Here is a 21,726-nt window from a genome sequence, read left to right as displayed (position 1 = left end):
AATATATATATATTTTTAATTACATATGACACCACTTTTCACTTATTGATGAGGTAGACAAAAAGGTAATATTACAATTTGAAGTACGGCTGTATTACTCGATAGAAGTCCAGCCATCCTTGTCAAGTAACCAGTGCTAAGAGAACATGCTTTTTTATGACTATTTATGTTCATAAAAGTACAAATATTTAGAAATGCCATTGTTTTATTAAAATCTGATCTGATTACTTAAAAAATATTTGGTGTGGAGATAATACATATGTTTTCTGCTTTTCTTTGTTGTTCCTTCCCCCCCAGTTAATAATGGTATAGTGTTAGGTGAGTGCTGGAAGACAATGATGTATTTATTGTAGAAAAATGAGAAGTGAGAGGGGAATCTGCTTATTTTCAATAAATGCATGAAGACACAATTGCCAGAACAAGGAAAAAATTATTAAAACACTTAATTAAAATTATTAATATAATTATTAGAAAAAAAGTAATACTATATTTTATCTAGTAAATAACTTGCTTTCTGGAAAAAAAAAAAAAAAAAGAAAAAAAAAAAGAAACCTAATAATTCTTAACATGATGCTTGTCAGCTTCTGATAATTATGATTGTAGTTGCTGGCATTAAGAAGCTGGATTCATTGACCCCTGCACTCCCTCATATATTTCTGTTGTCTACTTGCCTCCCTTCCTCTAACCCCTGGCAACTCAATATGCAAAATCTTGTCTTTTGTCTCTGGATGGCTGTCTTTTTTTATGAAAAAGGACAATCTTTATTTTTGTCTGCAGTCTGCTGGTCCTGTGAAAGATGCCTGCAAATGGAGTAAAAACAGTTTTGCTGAGTGATATTACTGAAAATATCAGAATAATAGGGAAAAAAATACTAAGTATATCTTCTGGTGACTTTATATTTTCAGGAAGAGTTCTTTGTAGACTGTATAGAGAAATGAATAGTCTTATGGTCTTCTGCGATCCAGTCAACAGGGTGTAGTTTGAAAAGGCAATAGGAAGACTGTGGAGCAATGGATCTCTATTCCAAGTAGGGAGCGTCTTGGTGCACATTTATCTTGTTCTTGATGTCCATTTCAATTACTTTAGATAAAATTTTTGAGTTTAATGGTAGAAATGTATATAACAAGCTGATACGCTGTAGAAGTATTATATTTCAGAAGGAGTCACATATTAAAGACATTTCTGAAAAGGTAGGATAATGTAAAAACAGAAAACTAAACAAAGCAACAGCAAAAAAAAAACTGTTATGCTATAGCAAGTCCATTATTCAAAACTGAAGTGTAGCTGTTCATCCTAGGTGATATAGGGAAGATGTTCAATAACAAAAAACAGTCAGGAGAACAGAAAGTGATTAAGAGGGTGGAAGTCTATCTGTATAGTCACAATTGAAGTATGCACATAAAAGGTAAAATCTATCTCAGAACAGCACTAGGAATTTTTGTTTCTTCTACTTGCAGTGTTCAATATGCAGGCCAAAAAAAATCTCAGGAGCATTGGTTGTTACATCAGGCTGAAGGATAGGAAAATGTTGAAATTTTAATTTCATTTATTAAAATAGCAAGGCACTCTCAAAATGATACCTCATTTATTTCCATGGAAACTACAACAGATACAAAGTGCACAATAGCACTGTTTGATAGAGCAAAGTTTTAGCTACAAAAGTCACCACTGTTAGCTATGCATTTTACACCAGAGATGAAGAGCTTGCGTGCCATGCTAGTAAAAATCTTCATGATTGTCCATAACATGGCTTGTCTTTCATGTCACTGTCACCACTGCTGAAGCACATCAACCTCTGCCTCACTGTTCTCACATCTTCTTTTTGGTCTCCATAAACACATCAGTTGATGCCATTTTTTCACCATGGAGGAATTTAGTGAACACTTTTTCTTCATATGCTCTTCCATTTCAGATGCTGTTCCATGAGACTGTCCCTCTGCTGCCATTTGTCAAATGGCAACAAAATGTGACAGAATAGTGGTGGGAAGGTTCAACCTCTACAACTGTATCACTAACATCTGCTTCTGATTTGCAGGCCAACACAATAAAAAGAAGGCATTGCTTTATAGCAAGCCTCATAATTCACTTTGTAATCCATTAGTAAAAGCTCTGATGAACTATTTTTGTTCTTCACTGATAACTCTTTCGAGGGCTGTTGAATTGCTGAATTTTGAAAGAGAAAAAAGAAATTTTTAAGGGACAGCACTAAGTATTGTGGCTCTTTGCATCTTTTGTATTTGCCTTTGATTAATGGTGGCTTTGTAGGAGACCAGAATCCCATGTGGTCAAGACTTCATGTTCTGCCTTACTCATATTTAGCAGAGTCCAGATAATCTGAAATATGCTGAATAGTTACTTGAATTCAACTTCACCTGAGAATTAAAGTTTTTACTGGTTTTAGCTAATATCAGAAGACAGAGAAACAGAGGGACCTACCAGACATTCATATTTCAAGCAAAATATTTCCATCATATTTTCTTAAAATTGAAAAAGAGTGAAGGTTTCCCTTGAAATGAAAAACCACTGTTTATTTTCTTTAAATTCTAGAACATGCAGAACAGGCTGGTCAGCACCTAGAAAGGAGATTTGTACTCAGAACATGAATGTGTGGTGCTTCATACACAACAACAACTGTGTGCCTTACAATTTTCTCTCTTTTCTCTCTTTTGTTAGGCTTGGTAGTTTTGTAATTATCTTTAGTTTCTTTTGTTATGGCTTTTGTGCTGCTGAAAGTTATCATTTGACAACACTGAAGACTATTATCCTTTCGTAATGTGCAGATAGGGTGCAGTACACAAATGCAATGCAGGTTTTTTGAAATTGTCAGCAAACTTGAAGCTTGACCTGTGGGAACCTTGTTTATAAGTAAAGAAGTACAGTTTCCTCAACCAATTTGCTGCAGAGTTTATGGGCATTTAATAGGAAGCATTCTTTATCCCTCTAGATTGTATTACTGTTCAAGCAATGCTGCTGTCACCAGATGACCACAGTAGCCTGCTCCAAACAAACACAGTTGAGTGATAGCCTAGAGCTATTCAGTTGTTGCTTCTATTCTTCTAACACTAGTGTACTGTGCTAGACAATTTACACTGCTCTTTTGAGTGCTGAATCTGAACAGAATTTCACTTCGGTGCTTTCTCTGAATCTGTCTTTGTTATCAACTCTGTTTAAGCAACACGTGTCTTTGCCCCTAGCAAATCTGTGCTGTGTGTGACTATTAAAAATTGTAAAATTGAATCAGTTTAAAAGCAGACACTTCTTTTGTTTGAATACAGTATTTCTGTATCTGTTGAACTGTTTTGCATTTGGCATTTGAATTTACAGTTTACACTATCTATACCCGAACAGGAGAAACTTAAGTTTCTAGCATTGTAGGTGTTGTCAGTTATTTACAGATACCAAAAATAATTGGTAAAGCACAACTATAATGTAATTTTACTACTATTTCAATTTCAATTTAATTTCTGTATTAATGTGACTCCTCACAAATTTAACAAGATTAATGATTCTAAAGCCAGTAAAGGACCAGTGTGAAAGAAAAATTACACTACAAGTTGTTTAGTCTGAGCTTAAACCATTTAAACTCTGGCATGATATACAAATTGTCTGTGCTTATAGATGTTCATACTGGAAAAAAAAAAGTACAAAAACTATCTTAACGTAAAGAATATATGGTAATATAAACAATATATTCTTTCCCTTCTGTTTTTGAAAGTTTTCAAGCTTTTTTTTTTTTTTCTGAGTTAGAATCTTTTCTCATAGAACAAAAAATCCTACAGTTTTGATATTTTTAATACCTTTCTTTAGCATACGTATGTTGCTCTGAAAGTAATGTCTCATGTTTATTTCCATGGAAACTACAACAGATGCAAAGAGCACAATGACATTATTTGATTGAGCAAACTCTCAGCTACAAAACATGTTTTTTCAGCACAGTTGACACCATTAGCTATGTATTCTTCCCAGTGATGAGCAAGAGCCCATATTATCATGCTCATAAAAATCTGCATGACTCTCTGGGATAAGAATATACTTTCATGTCTCTGTCAACATTGCTGAAATGCACTACTCACCACCACACTGTGCTCACATTCACTTTTTGGTCTCTACAAATGTTCAGCAAGTGTTGTTGAATGTCAGTAAGTGCAGTTTTTTTTACATGGAGAAATTCAATTCCATACCTTTGCATCATATACACTTCCATGTCAGGTATCATCTGCCAAGCTGCCCCTGTTCGGCTGCATATATCTTAGTATTAAAAGACCAAAACTATTTATGCCCTTTAAATCAACCTAAACTAAAAAAAATTGATAAAAAAAATCATAGATAACTTAATCAGATTGAACTGCATCAAAGATCTCTCCATCCATTACTGAAACAATCATGTGCAATAATTTTTATTAAATATATATATAACTTCTAAGGAGGTGGCCATTTTAAAAGTTTCTTTGATCACTGAAGCAAATGAACACAACAATGGTAGGATAAAGAAGAACTTTCCTGTGAATGGAAGGAAAGTAAGCCTTAAGGTAAAGTAGGTTGATTGCCTAAAGGTTGACATTTACATGCACATTTTGCTATACTATTTGCATAACGGAGTCTCCTTTTTTATTATCTTTTATCCAACCCTACTTATGTAGGATGTATTGGTTTTATTGCTTAAATATAACCCACTCACTGATTGCATTTTTTTCTAAATTCAAGAACTTTTTCCTTGTCTTCTTTTATAACAAAAATTGGTAATAATATTGTAAAGAGAGAATCTTTTTTCAGTATTTCATGATTGATATCATTTCATTTACACACTGGCTCTACAGCTGTGTGTGGATATTTATAGAATTTCAGGCAAAGTCAGATAATTGTCACATAATGTCGCATAACAGTTCAACAATTAATTTATTCTAATTATAAAACTCTCTGGTTAATTATAATGCAAACTAGGATTGTGATAGCTTAATTTGTTGAGCACACATTTTTTTTAACTGCAACTTTGCAAGCGAAGCCTGTAATTTTTAACAGATACACTTTTACAAAGTCCTCGCAGTCTCTAACACAATCTTGTCACTTTCATAATTATTTCTATTTGTGTAACTAGAAAAGGACAGAAGTTGTAGGGAAGAAGTGGTGGATGTAGGACCAGATTGGTGATTTTTTAGAAGTATGCAATGGAAACTTGATTTAGTTGCCTAAATCTAGCATCCAGCTGCTGTTCCAGATGGGCATGAGTCTCCCATAGATACTGTTATATCTGCCAGACTCCAGGCAATGTATCACATATTTAAGCAACAGATTGAGCCCTAGATGTTTGAATTTCAGGAGTATACAGCAGTCAGACTTCACTGAAAGACATTAAGAAGCTCTATGGGAAAGTAAAATATTTTTGAGCTGAGATCAGAACAAATTTTGTAGGTTTACCCAGCATGGATCAGGATTCAACTGCAGTCTTTCAAAGAGAAACCTGGTATATGTTCAGTAGATGGAATTCATTTTGTCTAAATTCAGATTAAACATTCCTGTTCAGAATAAAGATGCACCTACTTTTATGTATTGCTAGTAATGTTTCCCTAGTGTTTCCATGATGGATAAGAAGAAAAAGTAGATTCTGAAGTATTTAAATAGTAGCAGTCAGTAATGACTGCAGAATACACATCCAATGAACAAGGATGTTATTTCTGAATTCTTTACTATTTAGAAGTTTGGCTGATTATATTGTCTCAGAGCATCCTATGGTTTTAAATGGTTGAGTTATCTACATCTACCTACTCTTCTGAAGGGATGACAGTGTTCATCTGTGCTGTTAAACCACCGCTGTGTTCTGTCTCTGAGTTGGCTGCAGTTCAGAAGTAAATGGAACAATTCTGTTATTATAGAGTTGTGAAGTGCTTTGAGGTCTGTCAGGATGTAAAATATTTTGTGACTGCTTGCCAGATAGGTAAATATCTCAAGATCTCAACCATATTACCCTCTCTCTCTCTCTTTCTCTCTCTCAGGAAAAAAAAAAAAAAAAAAAAAAAAAAAAAGAAAAACCTTAAAATATTTTTGCATTTTCATTATTACTTTTAAACTTTTTATTATTTTTAAATTTTATTTTTTTAATAAATACAAAGTAGGTGTTTCAGTGTTTGAATACCAAGGAGACATATTTACTTGGATGTTTGACTTTTTTTTTTTATTATTATTTTTACTTTGGCATTTTGGAATTTCAGGAGTCTCTTTCTCAGGAGTGTTTTGTGGAAATAAAGTTCTTCCATTTTAAGCAGTAGAACCAATAAAGTCTTTCTAGCTGATATGTTTTAGTGATCTTGGCAGTGATATTATAAAACAGAATTCTAGAATAATTAAGATTGGAAGGAGCTTTTGAAGATTGCCTTGTCTAGCTGCCTACTTGAAACAGGACTAATTTCAGAATAGAATAAAACTTAAAGCTGTTCTCAGTCTTGTACACTTAATTTCTGAGTATCTCCAACAATGGAAGATCCTCAGCCTCTCTGGGCATTTGTTTTACCTTTAGTGTGATACTTTTTTTCATTGCTTCTAATTTGATTTTCACTTGTTTCATCTTGAGTCTGCTGACTATTATTCTGATAGTTCTAGATAAGTCCAGTTCTAACTTCTTTACTTACTAAATACTTAATCATGGTAAGAAAATTCCACATTAGCCTAGTTTTTTGGGGATTGAGCAAGTGCAGTTTTTCTGTCATCTCCTTGTGCCCCATGTACTCCAGCCCCTGATCATCTTGGTGACTTACTCCAGTATGGTCGTGTCTGTTTTGTGGTCTCACAAATAGTCATCAGAGGAGAATATTCACTCTTGTTTATTTGCTGACCACATTATTGCTATTGCTATACATAGCCCAGTATCTTTTTGGCCATTCTTGTTGTTAAGGGTGTACTACTGTTACCTACTGGGATTTGGAAGTCCTTCTCTTGAAAGATTGTTTCTATCCATATGGTTTCTAGCCTGTCCCATTTAACTGAATTGTTTCATCCCGAATGCAAGAATTTCACATTTCCTTTTATTGAGCTTCATTTGTGCTGTGCACAAACGTCTGCAGCATGGGAATCATTCAGGATAAATTAGAAGTTCATGCACAAAACTATGATCTGACTGCAATCACACAGTGATGATAGGATAGACTGTGTAATTATAGGGCCACTTTGGATGCATACAGTCTCTTTAGAAGGGATCAAGAAGATTAGGAAGAGGAGACATCTTTTGATCAGTGAGGAGCCTGGAGCTTTGTTTCAGAATCAATGATGAGCCAGCTGAGTACATGTGTTTGAGAACTGGAGATATTTTAAGAAGCCAGCCCCAAATAACTAACTTTGGAATACACTCACAAAATACTTTATGGAACACCCCCTTAGGCATTCAGAGGAGATAAATGGGGAAAAAAAAAAAAAAAAAAAAAGAGTAAGATTATTTGGAGAAACTCCACTATATCATTGAATATTCAATCTTTTTCTACAACATTTGGAGCCTAAGAGAAAGAAGTTAAGAGGCTTCTCTGCAGTTCAGAAATTATGATTCCTATTAACTGCAAGGCTAAGTTGTATTTATGCTAAAATGAGAGACAGTACCAGATGTGTTTGAATAAATGGATTCCAGGTGGTATAATCTTCAACTATTGTATGATACATGGAAGATGAATTTTCATTAACTTTATCCCTGTACAAGATAATCAAAGAGACTAAACATTTTCACCAAAGTTACAAATAATGAAAAAATAAGTAAAATACCAAGTGCACATATAAATATTATTTTGGTTAGCAAAAGCCATGTGAAAATCTCTTGACAGAGAAGAAGAAAAACATGTGTGCATGAATGCTGTATAGGTCCCTTTCTCCTGTGTTCCATTTTTAAATTCTGCAAACTACAGATTATAAAGGAATTTGAATAGCACATGAAATGTGGGTCACAGTTCAGTTGGAACCCTGACATTAGTACAAGAAAAAAAAAAAGACAGTGCTAGCTATAAAGCCTGCAAGTATCTTCACTGATTTGCTATTATTTACACACATTTTGGATTACAAAATGCACACATCAGTGCTCAGTATGCATTTTTATTGACTTCCCCCTCCCAACCTCAATCTCCTGGAAGTGTATACACATACACAGTGTCTTTTCAGTTGGCAGCCTGCAACAAACTGGTAGATCTGAAGATCTGAAAAGCATTCTTTCTCCAAATTTGTACTCTGATTTTATTATAAATAGGTAATAAACCTGTGGAGTACAATTACTGTGGGATCATATACACTTCTCAATCTTCTTTTAAAGCCACAGGTAATTTGGATTCCCTATACCTCTGAAAACTGTCTTTCCGCCTTTCATTACTCTGATTTTTCTGCTACATAGGTCACTCAGAAACTAATGCCTCCTATTTATTTCCAGGGAAACTGTGACAGATGCAAAGAACACAGAAACACTATTCGATAGAGAAAATTCTCAACTACAAAACATTATTTTTTCAGCACAGTCATCACCATTAGTTCCGCAATTTCACCAGGGATGAAAAAGTGCCTGCATGTAATGCTCATAAAGATCTGCAGTTGTGGAAGTCACCCACTGTCAGCACTGCTGAAACACTCACTGCCTCAGTGTGCTCACTTTCATTGTTTAGTCTCCATACACATTCAGCAAGTGTCAATGAATGTCAGTGGGTGCAATTTTTTCCACAAGGACAAATTCGGTGACACACCTTTGCTTCATACTTTCATGTCAGATGCCATTTTATCAGACTGCCCCTTTGCTGCCATCAGTTGCATGGCAACAAAATGTAATGGAATATTGGTGAGAAGGTTCAGTCTCTACTGTCATACCACCAACATCCACATCTGACATCATAGGCCAAAATAATAAAACAGGAGACATTACTTTTGGAGCAGACCTTGTAAAAATGTGTTTTGCACTTATTTCAGTAAATCCCACAGGTATGTATTGGAGACTTTATTTTGTGGTTCTTTTGTGCAAAGTATCATAAGAAATTTGGATATGTCCATTCTACTTCTCTGTCATCACTAACAGCGATGGCAATACATGTATTAGAACAGCAACACTTCTTATGATTTTTTCTACTGTTTTATATAAATGTTGTGGAAGTTTGCATAAAAATTAAATTTCAATCTTAAGAATCATAAAGTCAGGAGAATTCTCCTGCACTCCTGAAAATGAATTTGATATGTTGTTTTTAGTCAAATTAACTAATGACACAAAAGTAACCATTATGTTCTCCGTTGTGCGGGCACCACTGTGGAAATATATTCTAAAAAAGAAAGGACCAAATGAATTGAAGCATCTAGCTGGTGAAATACTTTTGGAAGGTAGTACTCCATGTTGAAGCAGGACATCCTTAAGGGTGTTCTGCCCATGGGTGAACCATGCCAGGATGCCAGGGCAGGGATGCTCAGCAGGAAAATAAGAAAGATCTGGAAAAAAATGGCAGAAAGCAGTGTGTGGCAGAGGAAAGAGCATTTGTTAAAAAACTCCTGTGGACATGACCCCAGCATCCTGTGTTGCCTATCACCTCCCTGCAGATTTGGGTTGGATTCAGTAACCTGCAGTGAAAGTAAGTGAAGCTTACAGTAGGAATTGGAGAGTGGAGGTGTTAGCATTAAGGTGAACCTGTGAAAAGAGGAGGAATGTTGTTTACTTAAGTGTTTGATATTTTTTTCCCACATGACTGACTTGCTGATCAGAATTTGGTGTTACCTAGCAGTAACTTAAATGAGGTAATAATTCTCCAAATTGACTGCTGTTTCTCATGTACATGCATAATGGTGAGAAAGTAAACAATGCATCATTAAAAAAAAAAAAAAAAAAAAAAAGCAGCAGAAATCTGTACAGCTTAATTTCTAAAGCTGAATGTAATACTAGGCTTCAACTGCCTTTTTAGTACATCCATATTGTCGACCTGGAAAAGCAAATGTTTACAGTTACATTTGTACCAAAGTACTGGATAGTTTCCACTGCCTGCTTTGTACAGAGATAAGTAATCTTTTATGTAATAGGCTTTCCTTGCAAAGGATTCCTAGGAGGTAGCTAACACGCCTTTGTTGTGATTTAATTTATTCCTTATCATTTGCCTCGTTTAAAAATAATTAGAAATGATGAAAAACATTTTCAGAAGTATATAGAAATATGCTTACTACATTTTCATTATCAATATGTGTTTAAATAAAACACAGTTCCCCACATTCACCTACATACAGAAAATATTGGAACACTCATGAATTTTCAAGTTTGAAGATTCATGTTCAGTGGAATGTAAGACTTGTGAGATACACAGACTGCTTTTGTGAGCCACCAGGTGTGATACAAATTGTTGATTTCTTCTTACAAGTGAGCATATTCTACTGAAGAGCCCTCTGAATGGCGTTAAAGAGGTTTTGAATTACAAAAAAAAATCCATGTGTTCGTCTAAAAAAATAAAATAATAGATAAAGGAGGTGAGGAGAACCATGAATCAAGTAGTCTAGAGACACAAGCTAAAATGATGTTCTGCAATTCCTTTGTGTCTCATGTAGTAGTGTTAATTTTCTTGATGGGTAGCTCAACAGATTAGAAATACTAAAATATGCCCTTAGCGTATTTGCTATGGCTTTTAGCCAGCATATCCAATATTTTATATCCAAACTTTTTCCCTATGAAAAAATACATACCATTTTTTATTTTCCGGTGTTGCCTTATTTAATTTTTTTGCCTTCAGCGTGAGACATAAGATTTCAGTTAGAAGCAATGATAATCTTACTGTCTTGTAGTCTTTCACCACCATTTTTTACTGATTTAAAAAAAAAAAAAAAAAAAATTACCTGTGTGGTACTTGGATTGAGAGAAAGAAGCATTGACTGGGCACAGGTGAGCAGAAAATCTTGTAATGTGAGGAAAGATAGAAGAATGGAAGAATCTAACAGTGAATATTTTGGAAGTTTTCTCCCCTTTTGCCACCCTTCTAAGCATCATCTGCACTGTTCTTTATAGTTTCCTCTAATCCATACTTCTTTCTGTGCTCAAACTGCAGCTCTTAGACACTAGAGTAGTCTGAAAAATGGGGCTCGGGATAAAGAAAAAGCATACAATATACATAGGAAAAGATGTGCAATATAGGTCATGAGATTTTAAGCTGAAATGTAGGAAACACTGTATGATGAGATGCCTGGACAACCTGCCAAGAGGGATGCTGACTGTGAATTCATTACAGAACATGACTTATAGTTGCATTTTAAACTTACCAGATAGTTGAAGGAGAATCTAGAAATAGGCTTACATAGTTTTAAAAAAGTTTTTTCTCTGTCTTGTATGATTGTTATAATTGTTTAAAAATCATTCTATTTCTGTTGTAGATCTTGCAATATGATTGAAAGAATTTTGTAAAGAATTTTGTAAGGCAGTCCCTTCGATTAAAAATTTTGCCCTGGTATTACAAACTTAATGTAATATGATACTAGCAATTACTGTCCCCTCAATGACTATATTTCCCTTGAGAATTCTTCTGATTTAGATTACCTGAAAGTTATTTTTTCAACAAATCTACAAACATAGCATCCCAGAGCATTAAATTATTGCTCTAGAAATAGGCTAGCTCTTGTCTGAATAGAAAAATTATCAGTTTTCTTGCTGTTTTATGCTGAATGAAGTGGTAGATATATGACAACTTTACCAAGGTAAGCTGGCATTGCTTACCTTCATTTCTATAAGCTTTATACTGCTAGTAATTAGGGAAGATTTTCCTTAGCAGATGCTTTTTTTGGAGAGAGATCAGACATATATTTGCATGTTCACAACGAAAGTCCTGCTTTTGCTAAATATTTTTTTTTTTACTATTATTTTTAATTTTGTGGGAGAAAGATATTATGGCATATCAGGTAAAGAAGGAATGCTAGCAGTTAGGATATTTTGTATATTGCAGATCTGTGATTCTGGAGGGATTCAGCAACCCAGATGAAATGGGCAGCAAATGTCTGAAAATTGTCTGCTGTGTCATTTCCTACTATTTAATCTGTTGGTTTTAGTGTCACAAGGAATTACAAGATAGAGCAATCACCTCAGTGACATTAAGAAAATCTATTCTTTTTGTGAGTCTGTCTGCAGAGGTTTAACAGGTGAATTGTGGGCATGCATTATTACGCTGACTGGAGTAAGTACTAGGGTCATTGCAGGGTCAAGTTTTCCTTCCTTGACGGAATGCACTATATTGCTTTTAGATACCTCCAAATGGCCTAGTACCTTCCTTAAATATCTTTTCCAATGAAGCATATTTGACAGAAAATGCACTCTCAGCTTCTTTCTCAAAGGACACACCAGAGAGTTGTGAATGGAGAACATGTCTGTCATTCTATTGAATCATCCTGTTTGTGAATAAGCTGATGATGTCCCTAAATGGCTTCAGTCATCTACCTCTCCTTACTCTCCCTGGGAAAACAATTGTGTGACTGTTCTGCCTAGTGCTGAGCCAAGTCATAAACATTTCACACTGTGAGTGATAGAAACAGCTCTGAAGTATTGCACTTTAGTTGCATAAATCCTATAGAATCAAAATGTATGCTGATCTTGTCATCTTTACTGAATCTGCAAAACTGGATGAGGAGATAACAACTCAAGTGCACTGTGACTTCATGACGTTTGTTTGAAATAAATGTAGATGAAGAAGAATGTAAATAATATGATATGAAAGAATGACATTGATGAAAAAATTCAGGATATGGCTTTATTTGTTCAACTTCATTCCTTTAAGATGATTTATGATAGGCTAGTATAATATAATACATACTGATACAGAATGTTTTTTTTGTTGTTGTTCTTATTATTTCCAATTTGTTCAACAAATGAAAAATCAGTTAAAAGATAAGAGCAGATGCTGAACTTCCAGCTGAACTTTAATGGATAGTAAATTAAGACTAGTTGGCAAGCTTCAGAAGTGTGAGTTTTCAGTGACTCTTCAATCAAAGGTTCTTTTTTCTACTCTGCCATAAATCAAACTAACTTTATGACTTCTTCATATCTGGCCTTGGGCCTTCTGCTTCCTTGATTTTTTCCATTTATCTCACTGTTAAAGGATCTCAGAACAATTTTCATATACTTGTCTTTTATAAAGTGTATTTAGTTTCAAAGGCCAAAATGTGAATGATAATAATGTGAAGAATCAACACCTTGTTTCTTGCTGTTAAATGCTGTACATGTGTTTACTAAATCTTTCTTTACATACAGTGAAAAAGAAACAACTTTTACTCCTCAGAATAAACTCATAGAAAACCACCTGTCAAAATGGACAGAACTGTACTGAGCACAGACACACGCAGGTTTCATGGCAGCTAAGAGACCCTTTTTGTAGTGTTCTGAAATTAAAGTGTATTGACAAGGGTACTCAAACACATGGTATAACTTGCTACTTTTATCACTATTGTTCTAATGTTCTCTGTGGTAATGTTAGTGTTGAGGAAAGAGTCATTTCCTAAATATAATGAAAATATTCTATGCTTTGACATTTTCTCAGAGTTTGTGACAGAAGTCAATTGTTTCCTTTCAAATGTATCCCATAAAAGAAAAAAATTTAGATGGTATATGTATCATCTTATAAAACAAAAATTGTCATCATAATGGTATCTTCTGTGTGCTGTCTTTAAATACAGCTGGAACTGTTTGCTCCATAGAAAGGTCTTAAGGTTGCTTAACACTGAGCAATGTTAGTAATGATAAAGTACTAGGCCTAGGGCCTGTTTTTTAAAACTTATAATAGCATAAAAACTGCAGTTTGCCTACAGGTTTTGCTAGTTAAAATGCTTGGTACTCTTCTTTCTTTTAGTGGATTTAATAACTAACAGAATCTACACTAGGGGAATAAATTCTGCCTCCCTAATTTCTCAGTAGCTAATCTGATAGAGACCTAAAATAAGCATCTTCCAGAATTTGCAAACAAGTAAAGTTGATAAGACCATCTTTCTTCTCACATCTTTCCAGTACACAAATATGTGAGCGCTCAAGGTGGCTGTGAATAGTGACTGTTTTATATTTATTCCACTAGTGCATTCTGACTCATTGCACTGCAGAAAACCATGTTGATGAAGTATGGCCATTCACACCAAATCATAGCTAGGAGGCCAGACTGAATTCTAAGATGTGACTTTCCAAAAGTCACTGTTCTCTTTAAACAGTAATGGAAATTTTTCAGCAGCCTGCACCTGACAACCTAATGTTCAAAAAGGCAATAAATGAAAAAGATAAATAATTGCAAATAAGACATTTGAAATTTTCATTTACTTAGAATCCTAACTGCAGTTATTTGGAAAGATCACAGAATTTTTTCTTTGCAAGAGGTCATTTCTAGGGCAGGAAGCAACTGAGTAAAAAATAAAATAAAATAAATCCAGCCCTACTAAAAGAAACCAAAAAACCAAACCCAGATTTTCTAGCTAATCTTCAGGTAACATTATCCATGCATATTTTGCCGTGTGATATTGATAACAACAAACATTTTGCCAAGAAATGTTTCCATGCTATCTCTGTACCACAGTGAGCTGAAGTCTGGCTTTGGATTCTGATTTGCCTTTGATTTTTCAAGCCAGTCCTGTTCTCTTTTGTCTTCTTGATGTTTTTAGAGGTCCTGAATAACACAAAATGCAAACATGAATAACATATAACCCTTTCCTAAAACTGATAGAGTTTTCAGTCTGAACTGGGATTTTTGTATAACACAATAGATTCCCTTATCCGTGGAACTTCCATTCAGGACCTTAACTGTCTCAGTTCAGTCAGAGGAATGGGTTTCAGCCTGTCTACGTGTGAAGAGCAGTATTATTGTACAATAGTAGAAGTATTTGTCTTTCTTTCCTCTTGTAATGCAATCAAATTCTTAGCAGGGATATTACTGAACATAAATCAGTAGCATTAATGATGTATCAATTGTGTATCCTCTCCTGAGAATGGTGAATGGCAAGCTCAGCAAGGAGGTATACAAACAGTCACATTTCATGAAAATCTCACTTGATATTTTATGCTGGTGCTGCATATAAAATTCTTTTGTCACAGATGTGGATTAGTGCATTGTACTCAGAAATGGAGCCCAACTGAAAATGCAATAAGAAACTCTGAATTTCTAATACTGTTTTCTCAAATTGAAGAAGTGATGGCATTACTTAAAAGACCATTTTTGCCTTTTTTTTTTTTTATGGAAAAGGTTGTTAAAAGATTGGAAAATGCTTGGGGAAGAAAGTAACTATGAAAAGACAGCAGTGTTGAATGGAAGCAGACTGCAAGGCAGAGATACCTGAGCTATCTCCTGTGATGATTTTCTTTATCCACATAAATCTCACATTGGGACACCCACTTTTACTTTGCAAAATACATTTAACACAGAAGAGAAGGAAGTTATCAAATGTACAGTAGATTTACCACATGGTGGTATTCATTTCAAAATGAGTAGTATGATTGCTCCTAAATGAGGGGCCTTTGTTTAATAGTGTGTGGAACAGAGAATGAGAGAATAAAATCTGTACTGTTTAACTTCTCTAAATTTCACTTTATCTGAGACTAATTGCTGTAAATGAGATATAGTCAGATGAAAATTGTCATTTGAGTAACATCTTAAACATCAGAAACAATTCCTCTCTGATGCATGAAAAAGTAGCAAAAGGAACTCAAAGATCCTCTGTCACATTCCTGAACATCTCTGTCTTTCAAAAGAGAACACAGTACTGTGCAATGGCTGAAAAAAATGGTTATCTAACTAGATTAAAAAAAATCAGTGATTCAGATTAGGCTGTGTGCTCCAGTGTTCTCAGAGATTGTTTTTAAGTCTTTGCAGCAACTGTATCATAATGGTCTTTTATGTTCCTTAGTTTTGTCTTCTCTAAACTGAGCAATGTTTTTTTCTTTTGTTTACTGTGACCTGAGGATTACAAGCTGTAGATCAGTGACTGCTCTTCTTTGTACTCTCTCAAACTGACTGACATCCTCCTAGCAGAGTGCTTTCCCATGATGGATAATGCTCAGCTGAAGGCCTACCTGGGCACGAGAGAATGAAAAAAAATTGTTTATCTCACACAGAATATCTAGCCTATACCTGGGGGTCTGATAATTAATTTTTTTTTATTAAGTCTCCTGATTTTGTGTTGTATTCAGCTTCTTCTCTGTGTTCTCTCTGTTGCTGATCATTACAGGTCAGTCCATTGTAAGAAGACTGCAATCCATTCAGTGCTATTCAACTGTAGTGAATATTCAGTATTATCAGTTGGTATATTTTTGCTAGATTAGTTTTTATGCTCAGAAATGTTATACAAAAGAGTTCTTTTACATGTGAGAATTGAAGCATACAATCCATAAAATATTTCAGTTACTGGAAAATGCTTTAGTGAAAGTAGCACATTGGTTGCCACTATGAACACAGTTTTTGTGCCGAGTCCTATAGAGGCAGTCTGCTAAAGCACACTATCTTCCATCACTTCAGTTGAAATAACCATTCCATGACTTAAGTATGCATTTCCTTGAATATGCTCAGAGTATTTGGTAGCATGCCAACCTGCCTGCAGACTTTTTGTAACACATCCTTGCCTTTTTTGGTTAGCTTCATATCATCGTTATCATTCACACAGTATGTCAGTAAATGGATACAAAGAAGTTCCAATCCTTTTTCTTTAGAACTTGGACTTTTAATCTCTTTGAATAACACTATCATAAGAATAAAACAAAGCCTTTCCTAAATGAAAGCAAATTATTGGCCATCTGTACTAAAGAATTAGGTTTTGTTTCATCTCTTTGTCTAGTCTGTGAGAGTAAAACAAAAGAACACTAGATATAATCTTTTTTACATTATTAACACTTCTGATTGCCTTATCTTTATATTCTTATTCTATAACATGCAAGCTCTTTCCCCTTTGCTTGAAAATTCTAATAAGTCTCCTATTTATTAACAATATATAGCAGCACAGATTCTTAATTTGGTGTATGGGAGCTATTGATCATGGCCTGAACCTCTAATTGACCACCTGAGGCAAGTAATGAGTCAGCTAGCACAGGTGAAGGCAATTCAATTCACCTGTGCTACCAGAAGGGGTAGATCCTAGCTCCACCTCTCCTAGATTCCATTTAAGTGCTGACTGCCACTGAGGAAGGATTTCTTTCTGGACACCATTCCTTAGGGAGTTTTTTGCACATCTACAATTCTGGTGAGTGTTTTCATGATTGTTTTTCTTAACTTTTGTACACCTATGATTGTACACTTGGGGGTAAGGTTTGTCATTCATCTTGACCTGTATTTGTGAATAGATTAGTCTTCTGAATAGATTATTCTTCTAATATGGTATTCTGGGGATTTATAAAACCTGCACTGAATTTGGTAAACTAAGTTTGATAAATTATATATTTTTTTGTTTTCAAAGTTAGAACACTTAATTTATCTATAGCTTTTTTTTATTATTTTTATTTTTATTCAGTGATATTTTTATTAAGAGTAGAAAAAGGTACTTTTTTTTCCTTATCAGTGAAGTCTGTACTCATATACAATTTTTTTTTTTTATTTATTTTCATGGTTTAGGCAGTTCTATGTCTAACCAAACAAGTCAATACTCAGGTTCAATACTAAAGCTATTGTTGAAGTGCCTATGTAAGTGCTTTTGTTGTTTGGTTGTTTTCTTAAAAAAAAAAATTTGGAGCATATATTGCTTTAAGAAGTTCTCAATATTTAGAACTTGTAAAAGTCCAGGTGGTTTTGATACTGAAGACCTTGAATACTCACATGTGTGTAAATGAAGTGTATTGATTTTTAGAGCTGCTACCCAACAAATGTTGCTAATGATGGAAATCAGAACTTTTAGAGTAATTTTTATTTTTGTACTCTTAATTACATCAAAAATGTGAACTTCTCATGGTAAGTTTTAGGGCTGACATCTTTTCGTTTCTTCTTCATTTCCTGCAGAATTGTATTCAACCTTTAAAAACGTCAAGAGAACCAAAATAGCTCACAATTCTATTAGAGAAACTTTAATTACAGTGCTTGCAGGTGAGAAGAGAGAGAGTAGGTCATGTCTTTATTAAAACATCTCTAATTAAATAGCAGAGATAAAGCTTCCACATCTCATATCATGCCTACTTTTTGGTATAAATCTGACTGCTGAATGGGCTGGAGTTAAAGAGTAAGTTTCAGGTCAATCGGTGCACCCAGGTGTTGCATTCTGCTATTGAAGCCATGCTCAATCAAGGCAACAGGAGTCAGTTTTAATGAGGCTGGTTCTACCCAAGAAGGACATAGATCATAATTTTTTCATAAAAGAAAAAGGAGACATACAGGTGGAGATAAAATAGTTTTGGCAGGCAAAGAAAGGTGATGTCTTACTGAGAGTGCTCACAGGTCCTTCAAATTGAAAGGAGCAAGTAGATAGAGGATGTATTGTCACCAAACCAGGGTGACAATTCTTTAATAACTGATTATTTTCAAGGTTATCTTCTCTGATGAAGACTAAGAGGTGGGATTTCCTGAATTTTGATTAACTGTCTCCCATTCTTTCTCGTGGATAATAGACTACTCTGGACTGTCTTATGTTTGATTTCCCTACTGGCATTGACCTCTGTATTGTGCTCTAAAACGCATCTATGGCTGATACAATAAAGATGTGAACTTTGATGGAAAATCTGAAGCTTGGTTTTACAGCAATTAAACACTAAAAGAAAACTACTTAGATGAATTGGCTTCTTATCTGAGAAAGAACTGACACTTGTGGTTTTCATTCCTACTTTGAATTGGAACAAGCTGTGTGGCTCATATGTTAGTAAATTTATCTTCATAATAAAGAGGTAGCTTAAGAAAATGTTCAGTCTGTTTTCTCAAAAATAGCTGAGATGAATCCTGACTGAGCAGGGCTTAGTACCTTTTTATTTTTATTAATATTATAATGTTTATAATATGTAAGTAAGTAATTTTAAATAGCAGTTTCTTAAGCCTCATAAACATCCAGATGCATATTTAGAATATGTGCATTTAATGACTGTGTTACACTACTTTAGAATTCAAGCCATCTAAAGCCTGTGAAATTATTGGACAAATGAGTTACATTTTTTCCTATGGCCAAGGTTTTGGTGACATTTTCTGGTAGGAAGCTGAGGCCTGGTGTAACAAAGGCATTGGCTAAGGTAGCATGAGAAGTATGAAATAGGGATGTGAGGAAACCCTATGACAGGACTCCAAGTATAAGACACTCCTTTATAAGCAGCAACTCTAAATAGAAATATATCTATTCCATTGAATTTTGTTTTTTTTTTTTTTTTTTAAAGAAGATGAAGTTAGTGCCAATAGGAACTTCAGCATAACTCAGAAAATTTTATTCTCTCTATATTAATCTTTTTCCTGTGTAAACTGTTATAAGGTTTACCAATTAGGTAGAAATAGCTGTGGTGTTTGCATATCCTTCAGTACAGCTAATTCTTGTAGTGAACCAGCATTTCAAGCATTCAGAAACCCTAAATGAGATCCTGAAATCCTGTTCCCTTGCTAATGGTTTCTAAATCTTTTATTAATTGCATGTCATGTTCAACATTTTGTGTGTGTGTGGTTTTTTTTTGTCTTTTTCTCTGTAAATCTAACACTAAAATCTGTTTCCTGAGGGAAGTGTGAGAATGAAGATTTTGCAAAATAAATTCATTTTTGCAGACATTGTTTTAGAGATGAGTGCTATGAAATAGAAAGTGTTCTGTAGAATCATGAATTGTACTGCAGCTTTTACTGCAGAAAACATGCACATTTGACCAAAACAGATGCTTCTCTGATACCTTACATGATGAAAAAAAAAAAAAGCCGAAACCTCAAGTCTTTAAATAAATATTACTGCTTTCTTTCCCTCCTCCTTTTCCCCGTACTTTTATTTATATATTTATTTGCACAATATCATTTTAGGATCTGCTGAAGTATAATCTACTGATATAAAGTAAACCCTGACTTTTATATCTCAGTTGAGTGTCTAAGCAAGGGACAAGACTGCATTGAAGTATTTATAATCTGAAGGTATTGTAGTGAGCTTGTTGAGGTATTATTCAAGACCAGAAAGCCGTAAGTTCTATGTAAATAGTGATATTTTGAGGCTAGTGGCAGCTTAAAGTAACTTTTTTTGTCTCAGTTTGCTTCTGCATTATCAGTGTAAAGAGTATTGCCTTGGAAGTGCAGGGACTTCAGACTTCAGAGATTGACTGAGTTGGCTGGCTGCAGTGCAGATAAAAGATGCAAATTATTTTATGTCAGGAATTTCTGTGATGAAATAATTTCAGCTGTGGAAACAGTAGAGAAGAGCTTAGGAAACAAAAATAGACTTCTGGTTAACTGTGTCTGTTTGGCAATGATGAACTGTAAGTTAGAGTTACAGCTATGTTCTATAGTAGTTCACAGAAAGGGATACAGTACAAATGCAAGAAGCTTTTTGGTTTTCATCATAGTTTATCTCTAAAGTAACTAGATGCATATATATATCTTGATTAAAAAAAAAAAATTAGTAAAGCTAGTAAACAATCTTATATTGGTTAATCATATAGTGGTATTATTAACAGTAGCTAATGGTCATTCTCCTGGTAAGGTGGCTATCTCTCCTGCTAGTATTTCAAAATTATTTACTAAGTTGTTGTATAACCAAGATGTTATAATTGCAATATAATCGAAAGAGTAAGGCAAAAGCAAACAAGGATCGCAAAAGAGAATAAGTAGAAGAGCTTACCCTTGGGTTGAGCTCACTAGAAGATACCAAAAGAGGAGGATCTCCAGAAGAGATCCTTCCCCTGTGGTAGCCAGCTCTTAAATAGGTCCAGGAGGGGTGGAGCCAGGCTCCACCCTTCCGGCAGCACAGGTGAATTGCCTTCAGCTGTGCTCCTCTGGCTGACTCAAGGCTCACCTCAGGTGATTAATCAGAGGTTCAGGCCGTGACTCAGCAGTTCCCATACAGTTGTGAAAATACAAAAAAATTAAGATGTGTTTAAAATGGTGGGTTGTCACTTAGTGAATCTGTAGTCGTGTATAAACTTCTGCAATGCTTAGAATTGGTGAGATTGATTCAAAAGTACAGTTATTATGTACAAGTGAAAGCATTTTCCAGAGACAATTTACATAAATGGAAATTACACATCTGCAACAGGTGAGATTGCCAGAGAAGAACATGCATAGAATGAGGCAACCTATTCGCAAGTATATACACATGTATAAACACAAATGTGCATAGATTTGTATATGAATATACTTGTGTGATAGTCAGAGCTTGTATCTGAGAAACCTAAAATTTCCATTCAAACAAAGATGAAACTTTACAAAGTTGTCCTTATCTCCAGCACTGCTAAACTTATTTAGGATTAAATGTAAATAACTTGCAGAGTGCTACATTGATGACCCAATGAAGTGTGTAAGGATACATTTAACTTATGAGTAACATCCTTATATTAGTTATATACTGAAATTTAGGCATCACTATGTGTGCTTCACTGGACTGGGGTAAGAATCTCTTTGCTGTGCTGAACTGAGTGTTCAAGAAATAACTGTTCTGAGAGGTGAAGCAAATAGAGCCATAAAGTAGGGACCTGTGTAAGGAAAATCCAAACTGATATTTTGCACAGTATTTTGGCTTTGTTTTTTGGGTGATGATTGCATTTCTAGAATTCTTCTGAAAATTTCAGTTGTATCACTTTAAGTAGTTTGTCTGTTATCAGACAAAGGGGAAAGTAGCTGCTTTCCTTGCAACTTAGCCAAGTAAGAGGAATGGTAATATTTT

This window comes from Lagopus leucura, unplaced genomic scaffold, assembly GCF_019238085.1.
Source record: "Lagopus leucura isolate 7727_CA_CO unplaced genomic scaffold, USGS_WTPT01 Super-Scaffold_1, whole genome shotgun sequence".
Classification (NCBI taxonomy): Eukaryota; Metazoa; Chordata; class Aves; order Galliformes; family Phasianidae; genus Lagopus; species Lagopus leucura.
This window is presented reverse-complemented; position numbering follows the sequence as displayed.